The 17,826-nt window shown below is 46.2% G+C and overlaps 1 protein-coding gene across 5 annotated transcripts in view; it reads left to right on the forward strand.

Moving 5' to 3' along the window:
• The first annotated feature begins 827 nt into the window (after positions 1-827).
• The window catches only part of AP1B1 (adaptor related protein complex 1 subunit beta 1), a 67,124-nt gene continuing 50,125 nt past the window's right edge, over positions 828-17,826 (forward strand). For all 5 annotated transcript variants that reach the window (XM_029913832.1, XM_029913833.1, XM_026661248.2 and 2 more), the window contains exon 1: positions 828-903. The gene's annotated coding sequence lies outside the window, so the exon portion shown is untranslated. The remainder of the gene's footprint in view (positions 904-17,826) is intronic.

Raw genomic sequence — 17,826 nt, forward strand, 5'->3', positions numbered from 1 at the left:
CACTATTTCACTAGGAGGGTGGTGAAGCACTGGAATGGGTTACCTAGGGAGGTGGTGGAATCTCCTTCCTTAGACGTTTTTAAGGTCAGGCTTGACAAAGCTCTGGCTGGGATGATTTAGTTGGGGATTGGCCCTGCTTTGAGCAGGGGGCTGGACTAGATGACCTCCTGAGGTCCCTTCCAACCCTGATATTCTATGATACCACTCAGAAACCTGGATGGGGTGGGGAAGGGCTGTGAGGTGGCACTGAGCATTCTCTCTTTCAGATGCTTGGTGGGCTGGTTCTTCCTCACATGTTCAAGGTCTAACTGATCACCATATGTGGAGTCAGGAAATTTTTGCATTCTGCTGCAGTATGGGGTGCGGGTCACTTGCCGGGATTATCTAGGTGTATCTCACTTAATCATTTCTCTGCCACTGCAGGAGCCTCGGGCACTCATGCACCTCGGTCTCTCCTAGTCTCTCCCTGTGGCACATACTAGTCTAGTCTCCTGTGAGCTGTAATACTCTGGTATAATTTCGGTTGCTGGGTTTGGGATAGCCGCCCCCGGGAGTCTGGGAACATCGGTGCGAGCCCCGGATACAGGCAAACCCGGGCCGGGGCCGGGACCAAGAGCAGAGACCCCCCCTCCCCCGCGCGCTTGTTTGGATCGCTTGTGATGCCAGCGAAGAGCCTGAGGTGAACTGGCTCTGCCCCCGCAACACCCCCGCGCCCCTCGCTGGGCTCCCCGCGCCCCCACCGGACCCCCGCTACTGCCTCCACGTGACGCCCCGCCCGCCCCGTGCCCCGGAAGCATTCCCCCGCCCCCATTCTCACTTCCGTCGGGCCGGTGGCAGCTGCAGAGATCGAGGTCCGGGCAGCGCGGAGGAAGCGGTCGGAGCCGGAGAACAGAACCACGATTGGTAGGGACCGAGCTAGGGCCCCGGAGTGGGGGTTGCAGTGACCGCCCCGTCCCTCTGGCCTCCCGCCAATCCCCCCCCCGAGCGCTGTGACCGCCCCGGCCCGGCTCCCGCCCGGCCCCCCCCCGGGCCCCAGTGCCCTGCCCCCCCCCCCCCCCCCCAGCGCTGTGACCGCCCCGGCCTGGCTCCCGCACGGCCCTGCTCCTACCCTCTCCCCTGGCCCAGGTGGAGTCGCTTTACGATGGCCCAGCTGAACCCACGAGCTCTGTGCGGGCTCAGGCCTGCTTCTGCCAGGCCGGGTGACTGGGCTCCAGGGTTCCCACGTCTGGCAGGCTTCTGTCGGTGGGGGTCCCTGGCCCCAAAGAGGCACTGGAGCCAGGGCTCCCATCTGTGTTTTTCCTGGTGTCCTGTGTTATTTCTGAATGGTCCCTGCCTTGGGACCTGACCACAGGGGATCTTTCCAGTGCGGTGAGTTGGGTTTAGCTGCCTTGTTTAACTGAACTATATTTATAAAGAGGAGCTACTTTGCTGGTTAAGACTTGTCTTTTCCCTTAAATAAGAAACACAAACCAGTTTCTAGCTGACAAGTAATTAAGGCCGCTACATATTTAATACACATCTGTGGACTGTGAAGGAAATCATTCAAAAGGGCAGTGATATTTCTGTGTAATAAATGGCCTCTGTTCACTTATAGTATAGAATGCATGTGCCACCTCCCACTCTGCTCCTCTTTGTGTGTGTAACCAGTGGGACAGTCTTGTTCTATTACTCCCACCTCTTCTCTCCACAAGCCCAAATTGGCATGGTACTTGCATGTGAAACCTCAAGCTAGAAGTTGATTTTTGCAAACTGATCTGCTAAATATCTTGAGGCCTCAATTTTGTGGAAAGCGACATTTTGAAGATGCAAAAACTAATCTTTTGAGTAAATAAGCTAGCACTTGGCATGCTGACAAAATGATTTAAATTCACATTTCATAGAATCATAGAATATCAGGGCTGGAAGGGACCTCAGGAGGTCATCTAGTCCAACCCCCTGCTCAAAGCAAGACCAATCCCCAACTAAATCATCCCAGCCAGGGCTTTGTCAAGCCTGACCTTAAAAACCTCTAAGGATGGAGATTCCGCCACGTCCTTAGGTAACCCATTCCAGTGCTTCACCACCCTCCTAGTGAAAAGGTTTTTCCTAATTTCCAACCTAAACCTCCCCCACTGCAACTTGAGACCATTGCTCCTTGTTCCGTCATCTGCTCCCACTGAGAACAGTCTAGATCCATCCTCTTTGGAACCCCCTTTCAGGTAGTTGAAAGCAGCTATCAAATCCCCCCTCATTCTTCTCTTCTGCAGACTAAACAATCCCAGTTCCCTCAGCCTCTCGTCATAAGTCATGTGCTCCAGCCCCCTAATCATTTTTGTTGCTCTCCGCTGGACTCTTTCCAATTTTTCCACATCCTTCTTGTAGTGTGGGGCCCAAAACTGGACACAGTACTCCAGATGAGGCCTCACCAATGTCGAATAGAGGGGAATGATCACGTCCCTCAATCTGCTGGCAATGCCCTACTTATACAGCCCAAAATGCCGTTAGCCTTCTTGGCAACAAGGGCACACTGTTGACTCATATCCATCTTCTCGTCCACTGTAACCCCTAGGTCCTTTTCTGCAGAACTGCTTCCTAGCCATTCGGTCCCTAGTCTGTAGCAGTGCATGGGATACATTTGGGTAGGTGTTCTGATACAAGCAGAGTAAAAAGGCCTGGATGGACACTTGGGTCTACTGTTAGCCTTCAGACACTCCTGTTGTACTCGCTCTTTTCCCTCTGATAATGAGTAAATCCTTGGGGTTTTTGTAAGGATCCAGCTTTATGTGGGTGTTTAGAATCAGGTGACAACTTTGCTTCCCGCATAAGAGCTGAGTCTCTATTGCAGCAACAGGGGTGTGTCACTTCCCCACCATTGAATGAAGCCGATGACATGAATTGTTCATTTTGTGTTGGCATTAACATTCATGCTTCCATTCCTCATGCCGCATAGTTAGGCTAGGAGCAGGTGCTGTGGGAATGCATTTTTTCTGACAGGTTGCTGTGTTGAAGTGGCTATGGGATGTCCACACTATGGAGACTATGCTGGCGTACCCCTGTAGTATAGACATAGCCTACACTAACAAAAGGGTTTTTTCTGTCCGTATGGGAACACACACACACCTGAATGAAGCTGGCATTGTCAATGGAACCCCTCTTCATAGCTTCATCTACGCTGATTGGTATAGCTATGATGGTTGGGTGTGGGTTTTTTCACACCCCTGACCAATGTAGCTTTGCTGATATAACTTCTCAGTGTAGACTGACAGTCAATTTAAATCTTTCTGCTCTACGTGGAGGTTAGTGATCTATCAGATGCCAGCATTTTTAACCTAATGTAACTATCTAAACTAAAAACATAGTAACATGGGAAGGCGGTGCCTTCCAAATACCTTAATTTTAAATTGGATTAATTGTTGTAAGCGGTTGAATATGCTCTGGAGTCGTGTGGGTAATTGTATTGCAAAGTGGCTCTTGAGCAGGCCTCATGCTCTTTGTCTCATCTACATCAAAGTATTACAGTGCAACCTTGCAGTTAGAGTAGGACATTTTGTGCAATATGAATTTATTTGGCTATCCAAAATAAAACAGATGCAGCTTGATTCAGCAGTAAATTACATATTGAATTATTTTATATATAATCTGGATTTTTTCCCCCCTTCTTGACTCCAGGTTATAGACACCGACTTCAGCTGTTCGCTTTGTGGAACAGTCATTATCATTGTGCAGTAGATAATAGTAACTTCATAGTTAATATTGCAGGAGCCATTCTATTCCGACCTTATTCCCATTCTCATCTTATCAACATATAAAGCATCTTGTTTTGGAGGTGCTGATGTTTGCATCTGCTCTGTTCTGTCAGTAGGATTGGTAGAATTTGATTTTTTTTATTTGTTTATCATTTCAACAGATATCGATGTTTATTTTTAAGCATTTTTTATTTAAATTATCACAGTTGTGGGAAATTATGGGAGTGGGTCAGACAATTATTTAATGACATATTGAGATTCAAAAAGTTGAAGCTTCATAAACAGTTAAAACACATTGTTGACATTGTAAATATCCTCAAACCAACAAATCATACCTGTTTTTACTATTCATTTGCAATAAGCCTAATTTAAAAGTCTAAATCACTGGATCGAGACTGAGTTCTCAGGCAGTATTTTTCTTTCTTTTCCTATATGTAAGTTTATTGATGGAAATATGATGTTGTTGGATTGTGAGTGTGTACAGGGTGAAATCAGCACATACTGATAGGCTTGGAAGGATTAGATTTTTATCTGTCCCCAATGAGTACAAGCTTTGTGTGTTGCTGGCTGTCAACTGTCCATCTGGAGTATGGCTGTGTAGTTAAAAAGGAGGTTGCATAAACTATTGGAAATGTTGCCTTAGTGTGACCAAAACATTTTGTTGTGATATAGGTTTTCAGCTAGGCTGAAACGTCTGTTATCCAGAGGTTGAAGATTAGTGTTCTAGTTATGGCACTAACAAAGGGTGCTGTGAGTGTCTATCTCCCTCTGAGGCTCTCTCTACATTTACTCTTTAAAATTCTTCCAGTTGCTCCTACCAGTGCAGCCCCTCTGGTGGGAGCAAGTTAGCGCTAGTGTAGACTGGCTGGTGTTTTGACCACTGTATCATCTAACGCCGATCAGAGCAGTTCTAGACAACAGTGATTAAAAATGCCAGGTACCTTCCCTGCACTAACTATACTCTCACCGGTGGGGAAACCTTGAGCAAGATTGTGTGTGTAAAAACAGCTAGTGTAGACAGGCCCCAAGAGAGCATGAGTGATCTCAGCAGCACTTCCCATCACCTCGTTAGAGCTTAGGGATCTGGGTTCAGAGTTGTGGAATTTCTAGGCCGGGGTGGCCAATCTGTGGCTCTGGAGCCACATGCGGCTTTTCAGAAGTTAATAATATGTGGCTTCTTGTATAGGCACCGACTCTGGAAAGTTGGCGCCTGTAGCTCCAGCCCCGATGTGCCAGGGGGTGCTCACTGCTCAACCCCTGGCTCTGCCACAGGCCCTGCCCCCCTCCACCCCTTCCTGCCCCCTTCCCTGAGCCTGCTGTGCCCTGCCCCCCCCCCCCCCCCGGTCCCTCTCCCCAGCCTCCTGCATGCCACGAAACAGCTGATTGGGAGGTGCAGGGAGGGAGGGGGAGACGCTGATTGGCGGGGGTGGGCGGCTGTGGGAGCGGAGGGGGGGTGCTGTTGGTGGGGGGACGGGACTGCTGACGTATTACTGTGGCTCTTTGGAAATGTACATTAGTAAATTCTGGCTCCTTCTCAGGCTCAGGTTGGCCTCCCCTGCTCTAGGCAATCCCCTAGATCTGGATATAGTGAAGCATTTGGGTAAGTATTTCTGGCCTCATTTATGCAATTGCTGGTGGATATTATAGTCCATGAGTTACATAAATTCATTTATATCCATATACACATTGTTATTTTCATGGCTGTTTGCTATCCTCATTGTGCCAGAATTTCCACTCCATTTCCCCCCTCCATTTCCTATAGCTAATCTGTTTTCCTTTTGTTTTCAAATGGTATATTCAAAAAGTTGGCTATGAAAAAGGATTTTTGTTTGTTTCAGTGTGGGTATCCTGTTTAACATGGAACCAAATGTTCCCTTATTAACAGATCCAAGCATTAGGTGCAAGGGATACTGTTTTCTTTATTAATAAAATCTATTGGATCAAAACATAGTCAATCCAAGAAATTCTGTATCCTAAATATTTCATAGCCAACACTAAAGGAACCCTGCCAAATCAAAATTTAGTTAGTTTTAAATCTAGGGTGACCAGACGTCCTGATAAAATCGGGACCGTCCTGATTTTTAGCTGTTTGTCCCGCGTCCCGACCGATCTCTGGTCGGGATGCAATTTGTCCCGATATTCCCCCCCCCCCCTCCCGGTGTCCCGATATTTTCTTCATCTCATCTGGTCACCCTATTTAAAACTGAGGCCTGGTCTACACTAAACTGTAGGTCGACCTAAAGGCAGCTTACATCAACCTCATGATGCCAGTGTGCACCAGGGGTTCTCAAACTGGGGTCGGGATCCCTCACGGGGTCGCGAGGTTATTAAACGGGGGGTCGCGAGCTGTTAGCCTCCACCCCAAATCCCGCTTTGCCTCCAGCATTTATAATGGCGTTAAATATATAAAAAGGTGTTTTTAATTTATAAGGGGGGTCGCACTCAGAGGCTTGCTATGTGAAAGGGGTGACCACTAAACAAAGTTTGAGCGCCACACGCTACAGCCTTGTCCCACCGGTGTAAGTGCAATACTACGCCAACATAATAACTCCAACTCCACCTCCACGAGGGGCATAGCGCTTGTCGGTTTAGTTAGGGTGACGCAGTGTTTATGTAGACACTGCATTACAGTAGAACCTCAGAGTTATAAACTGATTGGTCAACCACACACTTCATTTGGAACCAGAAGTATGCAATCAGGCAGCAGCGGAGACCCCAAAAAACCAAACACAGTACTGTGTTAAACGTAAACTACTAAAAAAATTAAGGGAAAGCAGCATTTTTCTTCTGCATTGTAAAGTTTCAAAGCAGTATTAAGTCACTGTTCAGTTGTAAACTTTTGAAAGAACAGGCATAATGTTTTGTTCAGAGTTACAAACATTTCAGCATTAGGAACAACCTCCATTCTGGGTTCCTAACTCTGTGGTTCTACTGTACTTACATTCCCTATTGGCTGTCTCATCAATTTCAGGCTCCATACTGGAGCCATGAAGTTGACAAGAAAGCTGGGCAGCTGGAGCGCCCGGCTGCTCCAGGCTCCCTGCTCAGGGAGCCAAGAAGCCCGGGTGGCTGCCCCCTGCTCCCAGCCATGAGCAGGGAGGTGAGAAGTAATTAACTGCGGTTGGCTGTAAGTTGACCTAACATAGGTCAACTTAAATCTGTAGTGTAGACATGTTAACAGTAGTTTCAGCTGCTGCACTTTCTGTGGTTTTACAATCACATGTCTTATTTCTTTTAAAAAATGGCTTTTCTCTTGCTATTACAGTCATCTTTGATGTTGTAGCAGTAGTAGTGAAACAATAGTCAGCCACAGTTGTGGGCATTTCCTTATGCTGAAAGTCTCTTCAGTATCCTACTTGAAACAGTCTGTTCAGTTCTATAACTAGTGAAGTTAAGGAGTGCTCAGCACTGTTCTGAATCAGGTCCATAGTTAAGCTGTGATATGAAAGGGTTTTTTTATTTTGTTTTTACTTCATCATAATATCTTACAGTGTCTCTTACCTTAAAGTGCTTTACAAACAATAAGCCCAATTCTGAAAGGTGTTGAACTCCATCAACCCCCATTAACTTGGCTACGGGGCACAGCACCTCTCAGGATCAGACTGTACATACACAGGAATTGCTTCTACTGCCATGGAAATGCAGCCATGTTTGAGGTGGATGGCAGTAGTAGTGCAACAGTACCCTGCAGCGCTACACAGCAGCATAAGATAGGAAGAGGAAAATTCTGGTGTTCCTCTACTTCAATTGGATATAGAAAGACAGAAGCCAATTACCTAAAATTGAAATTTGGCCAAAATAACAGGGTGAACAACCTTGCTTTGCAGAAAGCACCATAGGATCTGAAATGGCCACAGATGTTCAGGACTTCAGGTTCACAGCTCATGTGAAAGACAGGCTTATGATAGTCTTCAAGCCCTGACTGGAATTATGCCAGCCCTTCTATATGGAAATGTTGTAGTTATTTCAGAGCTTATGCCCAACAGCTTTGACTTTGTGCCAGTTGCTGAAGGTGGTGTGGAGTGTTAGGTTCTCTCTAGCTGGCTGATGGGTTAGATGTAGTACTGTTGAGGGTGCATGTTATGCTCTAATACAATGTGCCAGGCATAGTTTGGATTATTTGGTGTATCATCTCTCTTCCATTCCCATGTGTTTGGGTGAGGCTGCTGGCTGTGCAATGTGACTCTCTCTAGCCATAAGATAATCTCCTCTCCCCCCCCCCCCCCCCCAGCCCTTCTGTTTCTCTGCTTAGCTGCACTGATCTCCCCTAAAAGCTTTTGCATGGCTACTCTTATTTGTTTGCCTGTCCTGGGAACGATCTGGGACTTCTTGGGATAGTATAATAGAAATATGGTGTAGTGTACTCATGTCCAGGAACTCTTTCATCCCTCCTAAAACAGTTGACTTTTTTCCTGTAGTCCAAGATCTAGCTTCTCTTGTGCTGGATTGATCTTGATTAGTGTTTTGGGGGTCCCTTGAGTTAAAACGGAAGCTGTGAAGGCTTTGAGATTCCTTCTCAACTTTTAATTGGTATGTGGATTTTCTTAGACTCTGGCTTTGCATTCTGTAATTATGGCTCTTAAGCTTTGTAGGTTTCCAACAAAGGCAAAGGGTTTTACTAATCAATCATCCTTTATGCTCAGAAAGTAATGCTGGTCCTGGCTTACTGCCCTGTGTGCAGACTGAAGGGGAAGAGAGAGGGAATGCTTGTCTCACCTGTTTCTTGTAATGACCCTGTACTGTCAGCTTCCTTCGTTTTGGATTCGTTACTGGATTTGTTAAATGAGGCCCTCGTTGCTGTGCAGCTCCCTATCCTGCTGTCCTACAGGCTCATGTTCCGCATTCCCCAGAAGCAAATGACTCTCCCCTCTGCTTCCCCCTGCTTTAGACACTGATAATTGGTGCCCAGCACCCAGATTCCTAGTTGTCAGAGGAAACCGTATATCCCCATGCATTTGCTTCTCTCCCCTTCCATTTCAAGGCATGTAGTCTCTCATGAGATCAGTTCTAAAGCATGTTCCAGTACTGCCAGATTTCAATACACTGTTATGGTAAGCCAATAAACTTGCATTCCAAGCTCGCTGGGAGTCACATTCCCTAAGTATATTTCAAAATGAAAATCTTAAGAACTACTAAAATATTAATAAACACAGTGAAGCTCTCTTATGTAATAACCAGCTAGGTAGTTTATCGTAGCTGTAACCCTGTGCCTAATGCATACAGTTTAAAATGCTTAACATGGGCATTGCACACTTTTTTTGTTTAAAAATAAATGCGGTACTGCTTTCTTTTCCAAGCAACGTTACATGTTCCTTTGTCCAGGACTTGTAAGAATCAGTTAAATTCTTCGAACTAGAGGACTAGTGCTAATAATATGAAACCTGTGCTGCCATGTCTCCTCACTCCCTTGAACTCAGAGGAATAAAGGAGTTGTGTATTGAATGTAATTGTAATTTGTCAATGTGACAGGTTCTCCCTGGGGTACCACCTGGAACTGAGGTGGTACTGAGCCCCCTGTCCCACGAGTCTGGGCTCCCACTCACACTGTACTGTTGTGACAAGCTACAGAGCCCTCCAGCCTGCACTTTCACCAGCTTACATACAGGTAGGGATGCACCCAGCTGCAGTTACAAGCAGGCTCTCTGACCAGTCCCTGCTACTCCCAGTTCCTCAGGCGCGCACCCTCTCTGGAGTATAAACCCAAAGTGATACCCTCTTATACTGCATAGGGAACTGAACAGCATAAAATTGGTCCCCCTCCCTCAATGTGGAGAGGAACGTGCAACAGCCTTTTGTCCCTGAGTTATGATTCCAACTCACTAGTTTAGATAAAGCAAAAACAAGTTTATTAACTACAGAAGAGAGATTTTAAGTGAATATAAGTGATAGCAAACAGATCCAAGCTGATTACCTAGCAAATAAACAAATGCAAACTAAGCTTAATATACTAAATAGGGTGAGAATCTGCTATTCATACCCAAAGAGATTATACAAGCAGGATGCAGATTCTTAAGGGGAAAGTTGCACTTGCTTACAGCTTGGAATACCCAGGTGTTCCATTCACAGGCTAAAAATCCCTTTAGCCTGAGTCCAGCACTTCCCCCAGTTCAGTCTTCCTTCCTCAGGAGTTTCCAGGAGTCTTCTTGTGAGGGGAGCGAAGAACACCAGATGAAGTCACTCCCCACCTTGTATTGCTTTTGCATATGGCAGGAACCCTTTGTTTCAAAGCTTGGTTCCCCGACTGGTCTGTGGAAAAACACTGACATCCCAAGATGAATTCTAGACACGTGGTCACATTACATGTGGGAGGGAGGGATAGCTCAGTGGTTTGAGCATTGGCCTGCTAAACCCAGGGTTGTGAGTTCAGTCCTTGAGGGGGCCATTTAGGGAACTGGGGTAAAAATCTGTCTGGGGATTGGTCCTGCTTTGAGCAGGGGATTGGACTAGATGACCTCCTGAGGTCCCTTCCAACCCTGATATTCTGTGATTCTGTCTTTGTAGAGTTATAGCCGCCATTACTCGAAGGCTGTCTGTAGCCTTCGCAGGAAGGCTCTCCAGGTGGGAGATAAGCTTCTCCTAAGGCCTGTTGTTTTTTCCTAATGGCTCATTGCCCTGAATAGGCCCTTCCCCACCCAGCTATCTAGACAGAAAGCATCTTGTCTAGTGGGCGATACCCTGGTGTGACTACATTTGAAATACAGATACATAGTCAATATTCATAACTTCAGATACAAAAAAGATACATGCATATAAATAGGATAATCCTATTCAGCAAATCATAACCTTTCGAAGGACATCTTACATGACTTGCATAAAATACATCATTACTATGTCATATAATAATCATATAATAATATCACTATGAAGAATATGGGGTGCAGTGTCAGTCAACTTTCTGTTTTAAAAATGTAACATATTCCAGCTCTGGATCTTGATGAACTCTTTCCACTCCTGGCTTCCCTCCACTTTTTCTTAGTTTTTCTTTTCCTAGAACAGTTGCCTTCAGTGTCCATTTCCTTCTTCCTTCTACAGTATACTCTTTACCTCTCCTTCTGTATTTTTTTCCTCCCATTTTTTGTTTCCCGCTTCTTCTAATGCATCCGACAATCTCTCCCACCCACCCACTCTCATACATCTCCACACATGCAACCACTTAAAAGGTTTGGAAATCTTCGTAGCCAAAGAACTTAGTCTGTGAGCCCAACACTGATATGGAAAATGTGGAGGCTCCACTGTTCAGGGTAATTCCCAAAGTAGAAGCCTGCTTTCTCCTTGCCTCAGCTGTTGGAGAAACTGGCCAGTGCCTGTCCTGTCCCTTGACTCTCATTACAGGAGTTGTCTCTTGTGTTGTTCTGCGACTAGTAGGTATCTGAGAAATTTATAGTGTCACCCCAATCTGGGCTGGCAGCTGAAAAAGAGAATTAGCATTTTAGGATTCTTGGGCGCTCCAGAGGGGCGGGGGCTTTACTAGGCTGTGTTCTCTCTACCCCATCTATTTTTGAGTTGCTGCTGCTGCTCCTTGCTTTCACAAGCAGCCGCAGGGTGGAATTGACCTTATTTTTCATAGAATCATAGGACTAGAAGGGACCTCGAGAGGTCATCTAGTTCAGTCCCCTGCACTCATGGCAGGGCTAAGTATTATCTAGACCATCCCTGAAAGGTGTCTGTACTGGGCCCAGTCCTATTCAACATATTCATAAATGATCTGGAAAAAGGTGTAAACAATGAGGTGGCAAAATTTGCAGATGATACAAAACTGCTCAAGATAGTTAAGTCCCAGGCAGACTGTGAAGAGCTACAAAAGGATCTCTCAAAACTGGGTGACTGGGCAACAAAATGGCAGATGAAATCCAGTGTTGATAAATGCAAAGTAATGCACAATGGAAAACATAATCCCAACTATACATATAAAATGATGGCGTCTAAATTAGCTGTTACCACTCAAGAAAGAGATCTTGGGGTCATTGTGGATAGTTCCCTGAAAACATCCACTCAGTGCGCAGCGGCAGTCAAAAAAGGAACAGAATGTTGGGAATCATTAAGAAAGGGATAGATAAGAAGATAGAAAATATCATATTGCCTCTATATAAATCCATGGTATGCCCACATCTTGAATACTGTGTGCAGATGTGGTCGCCCCATCTCAATAAAGATATATTGGAATTGGAAAAGGTTCAGAAAAGGGCAACAAAAATTATTAGGGCTTTGGAATGGCTGGGACTCTTCAGGTTGGAAAAGAGATGACGAGGGGGGGGGGGGATATGATTGGGTCTAGAAAATCATAACTGGTGTGGAGAAAGTAAATAAGGAAGTGTTATTTACTACTCCTCATAACTCATGAACTAGTGGTCACCAAATGAAATGAATAGGCAGCAGGTTTAAAACAAACAAAAGGAAGTCTTTTCACACAACGCACAGTCAACCTATGGAACTCTTTGCCAGAGGATTTTGTAAAGGTCAAGACTATAACAGGGTTCAAAAAAGAACTAGATAAATTCATGGAAGGTAGGTCCATCAATGACTATCATCCAGGATGGGCAGGGATGGTGTCCCTAGCCTCTGTTTGCCAGAAGCTGGGAATGAGCAACAGGGAATGGATCACTTGATGATTATCTGTTCATTCCCTCTAGTGTTATGCAAGTCCGTGCTCTTTATCCCTGAGGAACTACTTGAGAGCTATTTGCTTTGCTTTCAGAGAGCAATAAGTGATCAGCTGTTTCCAGCTGCTCTGAGAGTCAGAGATTCTAAGTCCAGAAGGGACCATTGTGATCATACTGACCTCCTGTGTGTTACTCTTAAATCTCTCCCCTTGTTTTGCTCTTATATGGTGCCTCAGGCTCTTTTCCTGGAGCAGGCAGCTGCCCTTGCCTCCTTTCCCTTGCTGTATTAGCACACTGCCTTCACACATGTTCTCACCTCGCTGCAGGTGTCTCCAGGTGGTGGAAGAGGAGGCTACTGCTGAGAGTTGCTCTCAGCAGAGCTCAGGAGGTCAACGACTTCTTTCCCCACTCCCAGAGCTGCTTTTCTGAAGGGTCAGGCCACCTACTTCTCAACAGCTTCCCGGAACTGGGGGCATAGTAGCTGGTTGATTTTGGGGGCTTGATACTTACTGGAAGGACTTTGTCATCTCTTCCTCTGCCACTCAATGGAAAAATTGGTGTCTGGGAAGGAATGAGATTTCTCATTATGGCGCAGGAAACAGAGTTGGACTTGCCCCTCCTATAGACACATTGACCTCAGCTGAGCTTCTCCAGGCATAAATGTGGCTTATTGTCAGCTCTGAGTGCTGTTGTGGTCTGCTCCACGTGCCACTGGAACATTGCATTCAGTGCCTGCCTTCAATCAGGCAGCGGAGGCATGAGCTGGAAAATTGCCAATAGGATCCAACGGCAGAGCACTAGTTTGGAAGATTAAATACTCTGTGGCAGCTAACAGTACTAAAGAATCGGTGATGACAGAAAATTGGCACAATCCCGTTGTCAGGTAGTGGAATTTGAGTACTAGAAGCTTGCTTTCTGCTGAAGCGGGGTTCTTACCCTGGTTACCTTCTAGGATTCAGAAGTCTTGTCAGATGATGGCATCAGGTGTGGCCAAGCGGGTGTAACTTATTTCCCTCCCATCCAAAGACTTTCATAACTGCAGGATCTAGTGCAGCCGTTCCTTGATCTGAGGGTTTGCCTGGCTTGGCCTCTGGCTGATTGGTACTGTAGTGCTTTAGATACACTGAGGTACACGCTACATATTTGTGGGGTGTTGGCTTTTCCTTTGGTGCCTGCCCTTTACCTTGTCTTTAAAGGCACAGATGTCAGTAAGGCCTAGTAGACCATATTATTTGTATTGTAGTAGCACCTTGGATGCTGCACACACATAGGACAGTAACTCCTCGCTTAACGTTGTAGTTATGTTTCTGAAAAATGTGACTTTAAGCGAAACGATGTTAAGCGAATCCAATTTCCCCATAAGGACTAATGTAAATAGTGGGGGTTAGGTTCCAAGGAAATCTTTTTCACCAGACAGACTATACACACACAGTATATGTTTTTTAAACAAACAATTTAATACTGTACACAGCAATGATGATTGTGAAGCTTGGTTGTGAGGTGGTGAAGTCAGAGGGTGGGATATTTCCCAGGGAATGCCTTACTACTAAATGATGAACTAGCACTCAGCAGAGCCCTCAAGGGGTAACACATTGTTAATGTAGCCTCACACTCTACAAGGCAGCACAAATCGAGGGAGAGGAGACACACACCCTGTGTGTGTGTGAGAAAGAGAGGCGCATTGCCCCTTTAAGTATGCTGACACCACTCTAAGTACATTGCCTTTTAAAGTAGATCAGCAAGTTGAGACAGCAGCTTCTGCCAGCAAACTCCCTCCGTCCTGAGTCCTGTCATGTCCGTCTCTCCCCCTGCCCCCCCCCGCTCTGTGGAGATGGGGTAAGCAGGGGGAAGGGGGGGGGGACACCCTGACATTAGCCTCCCTCTCTCCCCCCCCACACAGCAAGCAGGAGGCTCCTGGGAGCAGCTCCAGGGCAGAGGGCAGGAGCAGCACATGGCAATGGGGGGAGGGACAGCTGAACTGCGCGGCAATTGATAGCCCGCTGCGTGGCTGCCACACAGGGAACTTAGGGGAGCTGATGGGGGAGCTGCCAGTCCAACCTGGTTCCAAGCCCCCACCAGCTAGCTCCAGTGGGCTGCTCTTTCTGCAAGCAGTGGACAAAGCAGGCAGCTGCCAGAAAACGTTATAAGGGAGCATTGCATAACTTTAAATGAGCATGTTCTCTAATTGATTAGCAATGTAACAATGAAACAACGTTCACCAGGATGACTTTAAGTGAGGAGTTACTGTACTAGACAGTTCCTTCCCCAAAATGTTTATGGTCTACGTAGATAAATCAATGGATCACAAGGGAAACTGAGGCACAGAGCTTTAACGTGACTTGCTGCAGGTCAGTGGCAGAGCCAAGATTCCACTTTCAAGTTTTCTGCTTGTTGTCTAGTTTGCTAGGGCTGCTTTACAAGCAGTCTGATAATTGTATTTGTTTGGAGACTAAACACCATCTTGATTGTACTCAGATGCTCACTTTTCTCTGACTCCTTTCCACTCTCTCTCTCTGGAAGGTCAACACTATCATCATTAAAAGCTCAACATGGTCCACCATAAGCTCTGTTAAAGAACTGGCTACTTAGGTTAGAGCCATTTATTTAGCAGAGTTTATAGAGTGAAACCAGAGCTTGTGGTTTGTGCTGCAACCATCATGTGGTTCCCACCCCCCACTTGTGGTTTCTGTTTAGCATTGCTCATATTCTGGGTATCCCAGAGCGTTTAACAGAGCACTGAGTTACCGACTGCTGCTGTTGCCACCATTGGGGATCGGGTTCAGCAGGAGTTCTTGCAGCTTGTGACATTACAGCCTGTTTATTAAAGAAACTGTTTTAACAGGGCACTAGAGTTATCAATTGCTGTCATAGGAAAGGGCTTTTAATTTGCATCTGGGCAGCCAGTAATGAGTAGAAGGAACCTCTGGCATCTTGGGACTGGCTTAACTGCATCATTAAACTTGATGTGGTGTATTGACTCCCAGGATTCCTGACTTCATATTTTAACGAGTTCAAATAGTCTGTACTAATTCTTAGGTCAAAGCTGTGCTGTCAGTTTTGATACTTGGTTTCTAAGCCACAAACACTTTTAACTCACTAAGTTGACAGTCTTAAAACCTTGTAAAGTTTATTGGGAAAGAAAAGAATATAGGTTAACAAAAATCAGTTGCTTTAGAGTTCAGTATCACTTTGTTGCCTTATGAAGTCCCTGTATGTAGTGGATCTAAGAAACGAAGTGTAATTGCAGTACCCAGGGTATGCATCTGCAGAAATGGCCAAAATCAGAATATACCTAACATGACCTTGTGATGGGTTGGATCACAGAAACCCCCAAGACTACTTCTGCCCCTGCTTTCTCTGCCAGCTTGGGACTCCAGCACTCTCTTGTTGAGCCAGACACACCCGTCTGCTCCAACACAGACCCAGGGTCTGAACCACTTGCCCCAAAGCTGCAGACTTAACTGAAAGCAACTTAAGAAGTGTTCCTGTCTTTAACACTCAGATGCTCAACTCCCAATGGCGTCCAACCCCCAAATAAATCCATTTTACCCTGTATAAAGCTTATGCAGGGTAAACTCCTAAATTGTTCGCCCTCTATAACACTGATAGAGATGCACAGCTGTTTGCCCCCCCCCACCCCCAGTATTAATACATACTCTGGGTTAATTAATAAGTAAAAAGTGACTTTATTAAATACAGAAAGTAGAATTTAAGTGGTTCCAAGTAGCAACAGACAGAACAAAGTGAATTACCAAACAAAATAAAATACAACATGCAAGTCTGAGTCTAATACAGTAAGAAAACTGAATACAGACAAAATCTCACCCTGAGTGGTGTTCCAGTAAGCTTCCCTTTACAAACTAGTCTCCTAGTCTGGGTCCAGCAATCACTCACTCACCCCTCCCCCCCCCCCCCATAGTTAGTCCTTTGTTCCAGTTTCTTTCATGTATCGTTGGGGGTGGAGAGGCTATCTCTTGAGCCAGCTGAGGACAAAATGGAGGGGTCTCCCAGGGGTTTAAATAGACTTTCTCTTGTAAGTGGAGACCCCCTCCTCTCTCCTATGCAAAGTCCAGCTCCAAGATGGAGTTTTGGAGTCACATGGGCAAGTCACATGTCCATGCATGACTCAGTTTTTACAGGTAAACCTGTCTTCGTACAGCTGAGTAGGGAAAGCGCTGCAGTCTGTCCACACTGACAGCTCAGTGGCGTGGCCACACTTGCAACATTTGCAGCTGTGTTGGGAGCGGTGCATTATGGGCAGCTATCCCAGCATTCATGTGGCTGCAATGTGCTTTTCAAAACGGGGGGGTGGGGGAAGAGAGTGTGCTTTTTGGAGCGTGTCAGCACTCTGTTTTGCAAGTTCCGAACTCCCGGCCCCCTGCTCATTCACTCACTCACTCAAAGCAAACAGCAAACTGTTTGCTTTTTCTCTGTGGTACAAGCTTTGAAACCGGCACTTCCGCATTCCTGCAGCCAGTCACAACAATGGAGAGGATTGGCCACTTGACAAGGTGATCAGTACAGCGCTGCAGGTTGATTCTTGGTACACACTCACAGGGGAGAGTCGTAGCCACTCCGCTGTATCTCTTATGCTTCTCGGGGAGGTGGAGTAACTGCAGCGGTGTACCCAGGGAGATACAGTGCTGTACGTGCCCTGCCACAGCTGTTTGCCAGTGTGGACGGGGAGTGAGTTACAGCGCTGGGGGAGGCTTTACAGCGCTGTACTCGCAAGTGTAGCCAAGGCCTAGGAGTGGTAGGGGGAACACAGCAATCTTAGGAGAGGCAGGATGGCCAGCAGTTAGAGCGCTAGGGCTTTGAAGACCCAGGTTCAATTCCCCACTCCGCCCAGACTTCCTGTGTGATCTCAGGCAAATCACTTAGTCTCTGTGCCTCCGTTTCCCCATTTGTAAAATGGAGATACTTCCCTATCTCACAGGGGTGTGTGAGGATAAGTGCATTAGATTGTAAAACACTGAGATCCACGTGAAAACACGCTATATAACAGCTAAATATTTACTTTATTATTAAGCAGGACTGTAGGTGGGGAACGGTACTGGGGACTAAAACATTCTCAGTTCTTTCACTTTCCATCTCATCCCTGTATACTTGTTCTGAAGCCAGCTGCATCTCTAGCTAGTGTCTCTAAAGGGTTCTTTTCTGTACAGCATGCTGGTGATGTCAGAAGCTAATTAGCCAGACATGCCTGCTTGAAAGGCAGTGTACTTTTAATGGTTAGGTGGATCAGAGGGACTGGCAGTCCAAATACCTGAGTTCCAGTCCTGACTCTGTTATGATTCACTTTATGGCCTTGTATGGAAAGAGTCCAGTGGAGGGCAACAATAGGGGGCTGGAGCACATGATTTATGAGGAGAGGCTGAGGGAACTGGGATTGTTTAGTCTGCAGAAGAGAAGAATGAGGGGGGATTTTATAGCTGCTTTCAACCCCCTGAAAGGGGGTTCCAAAGAGGATGGATCTAGATTGTCATCTGCCACCACTGAGA

Source organism: Terrapene carolina, unplaced genomic scaffold, assembly GCF_002925995.2.
Source record: "Terrapene carolina triunguis isolate 2854851 unplaced genomic scaffold, T_m_triunguis-2.0 Scaffold951, whole genome shotgun sequence".
NCBI classification, from domain to species: Eukaryota; Metazoa; Chordata; order Testudines; family Emydidae; genus Terrapene; species Terrapene triunguis.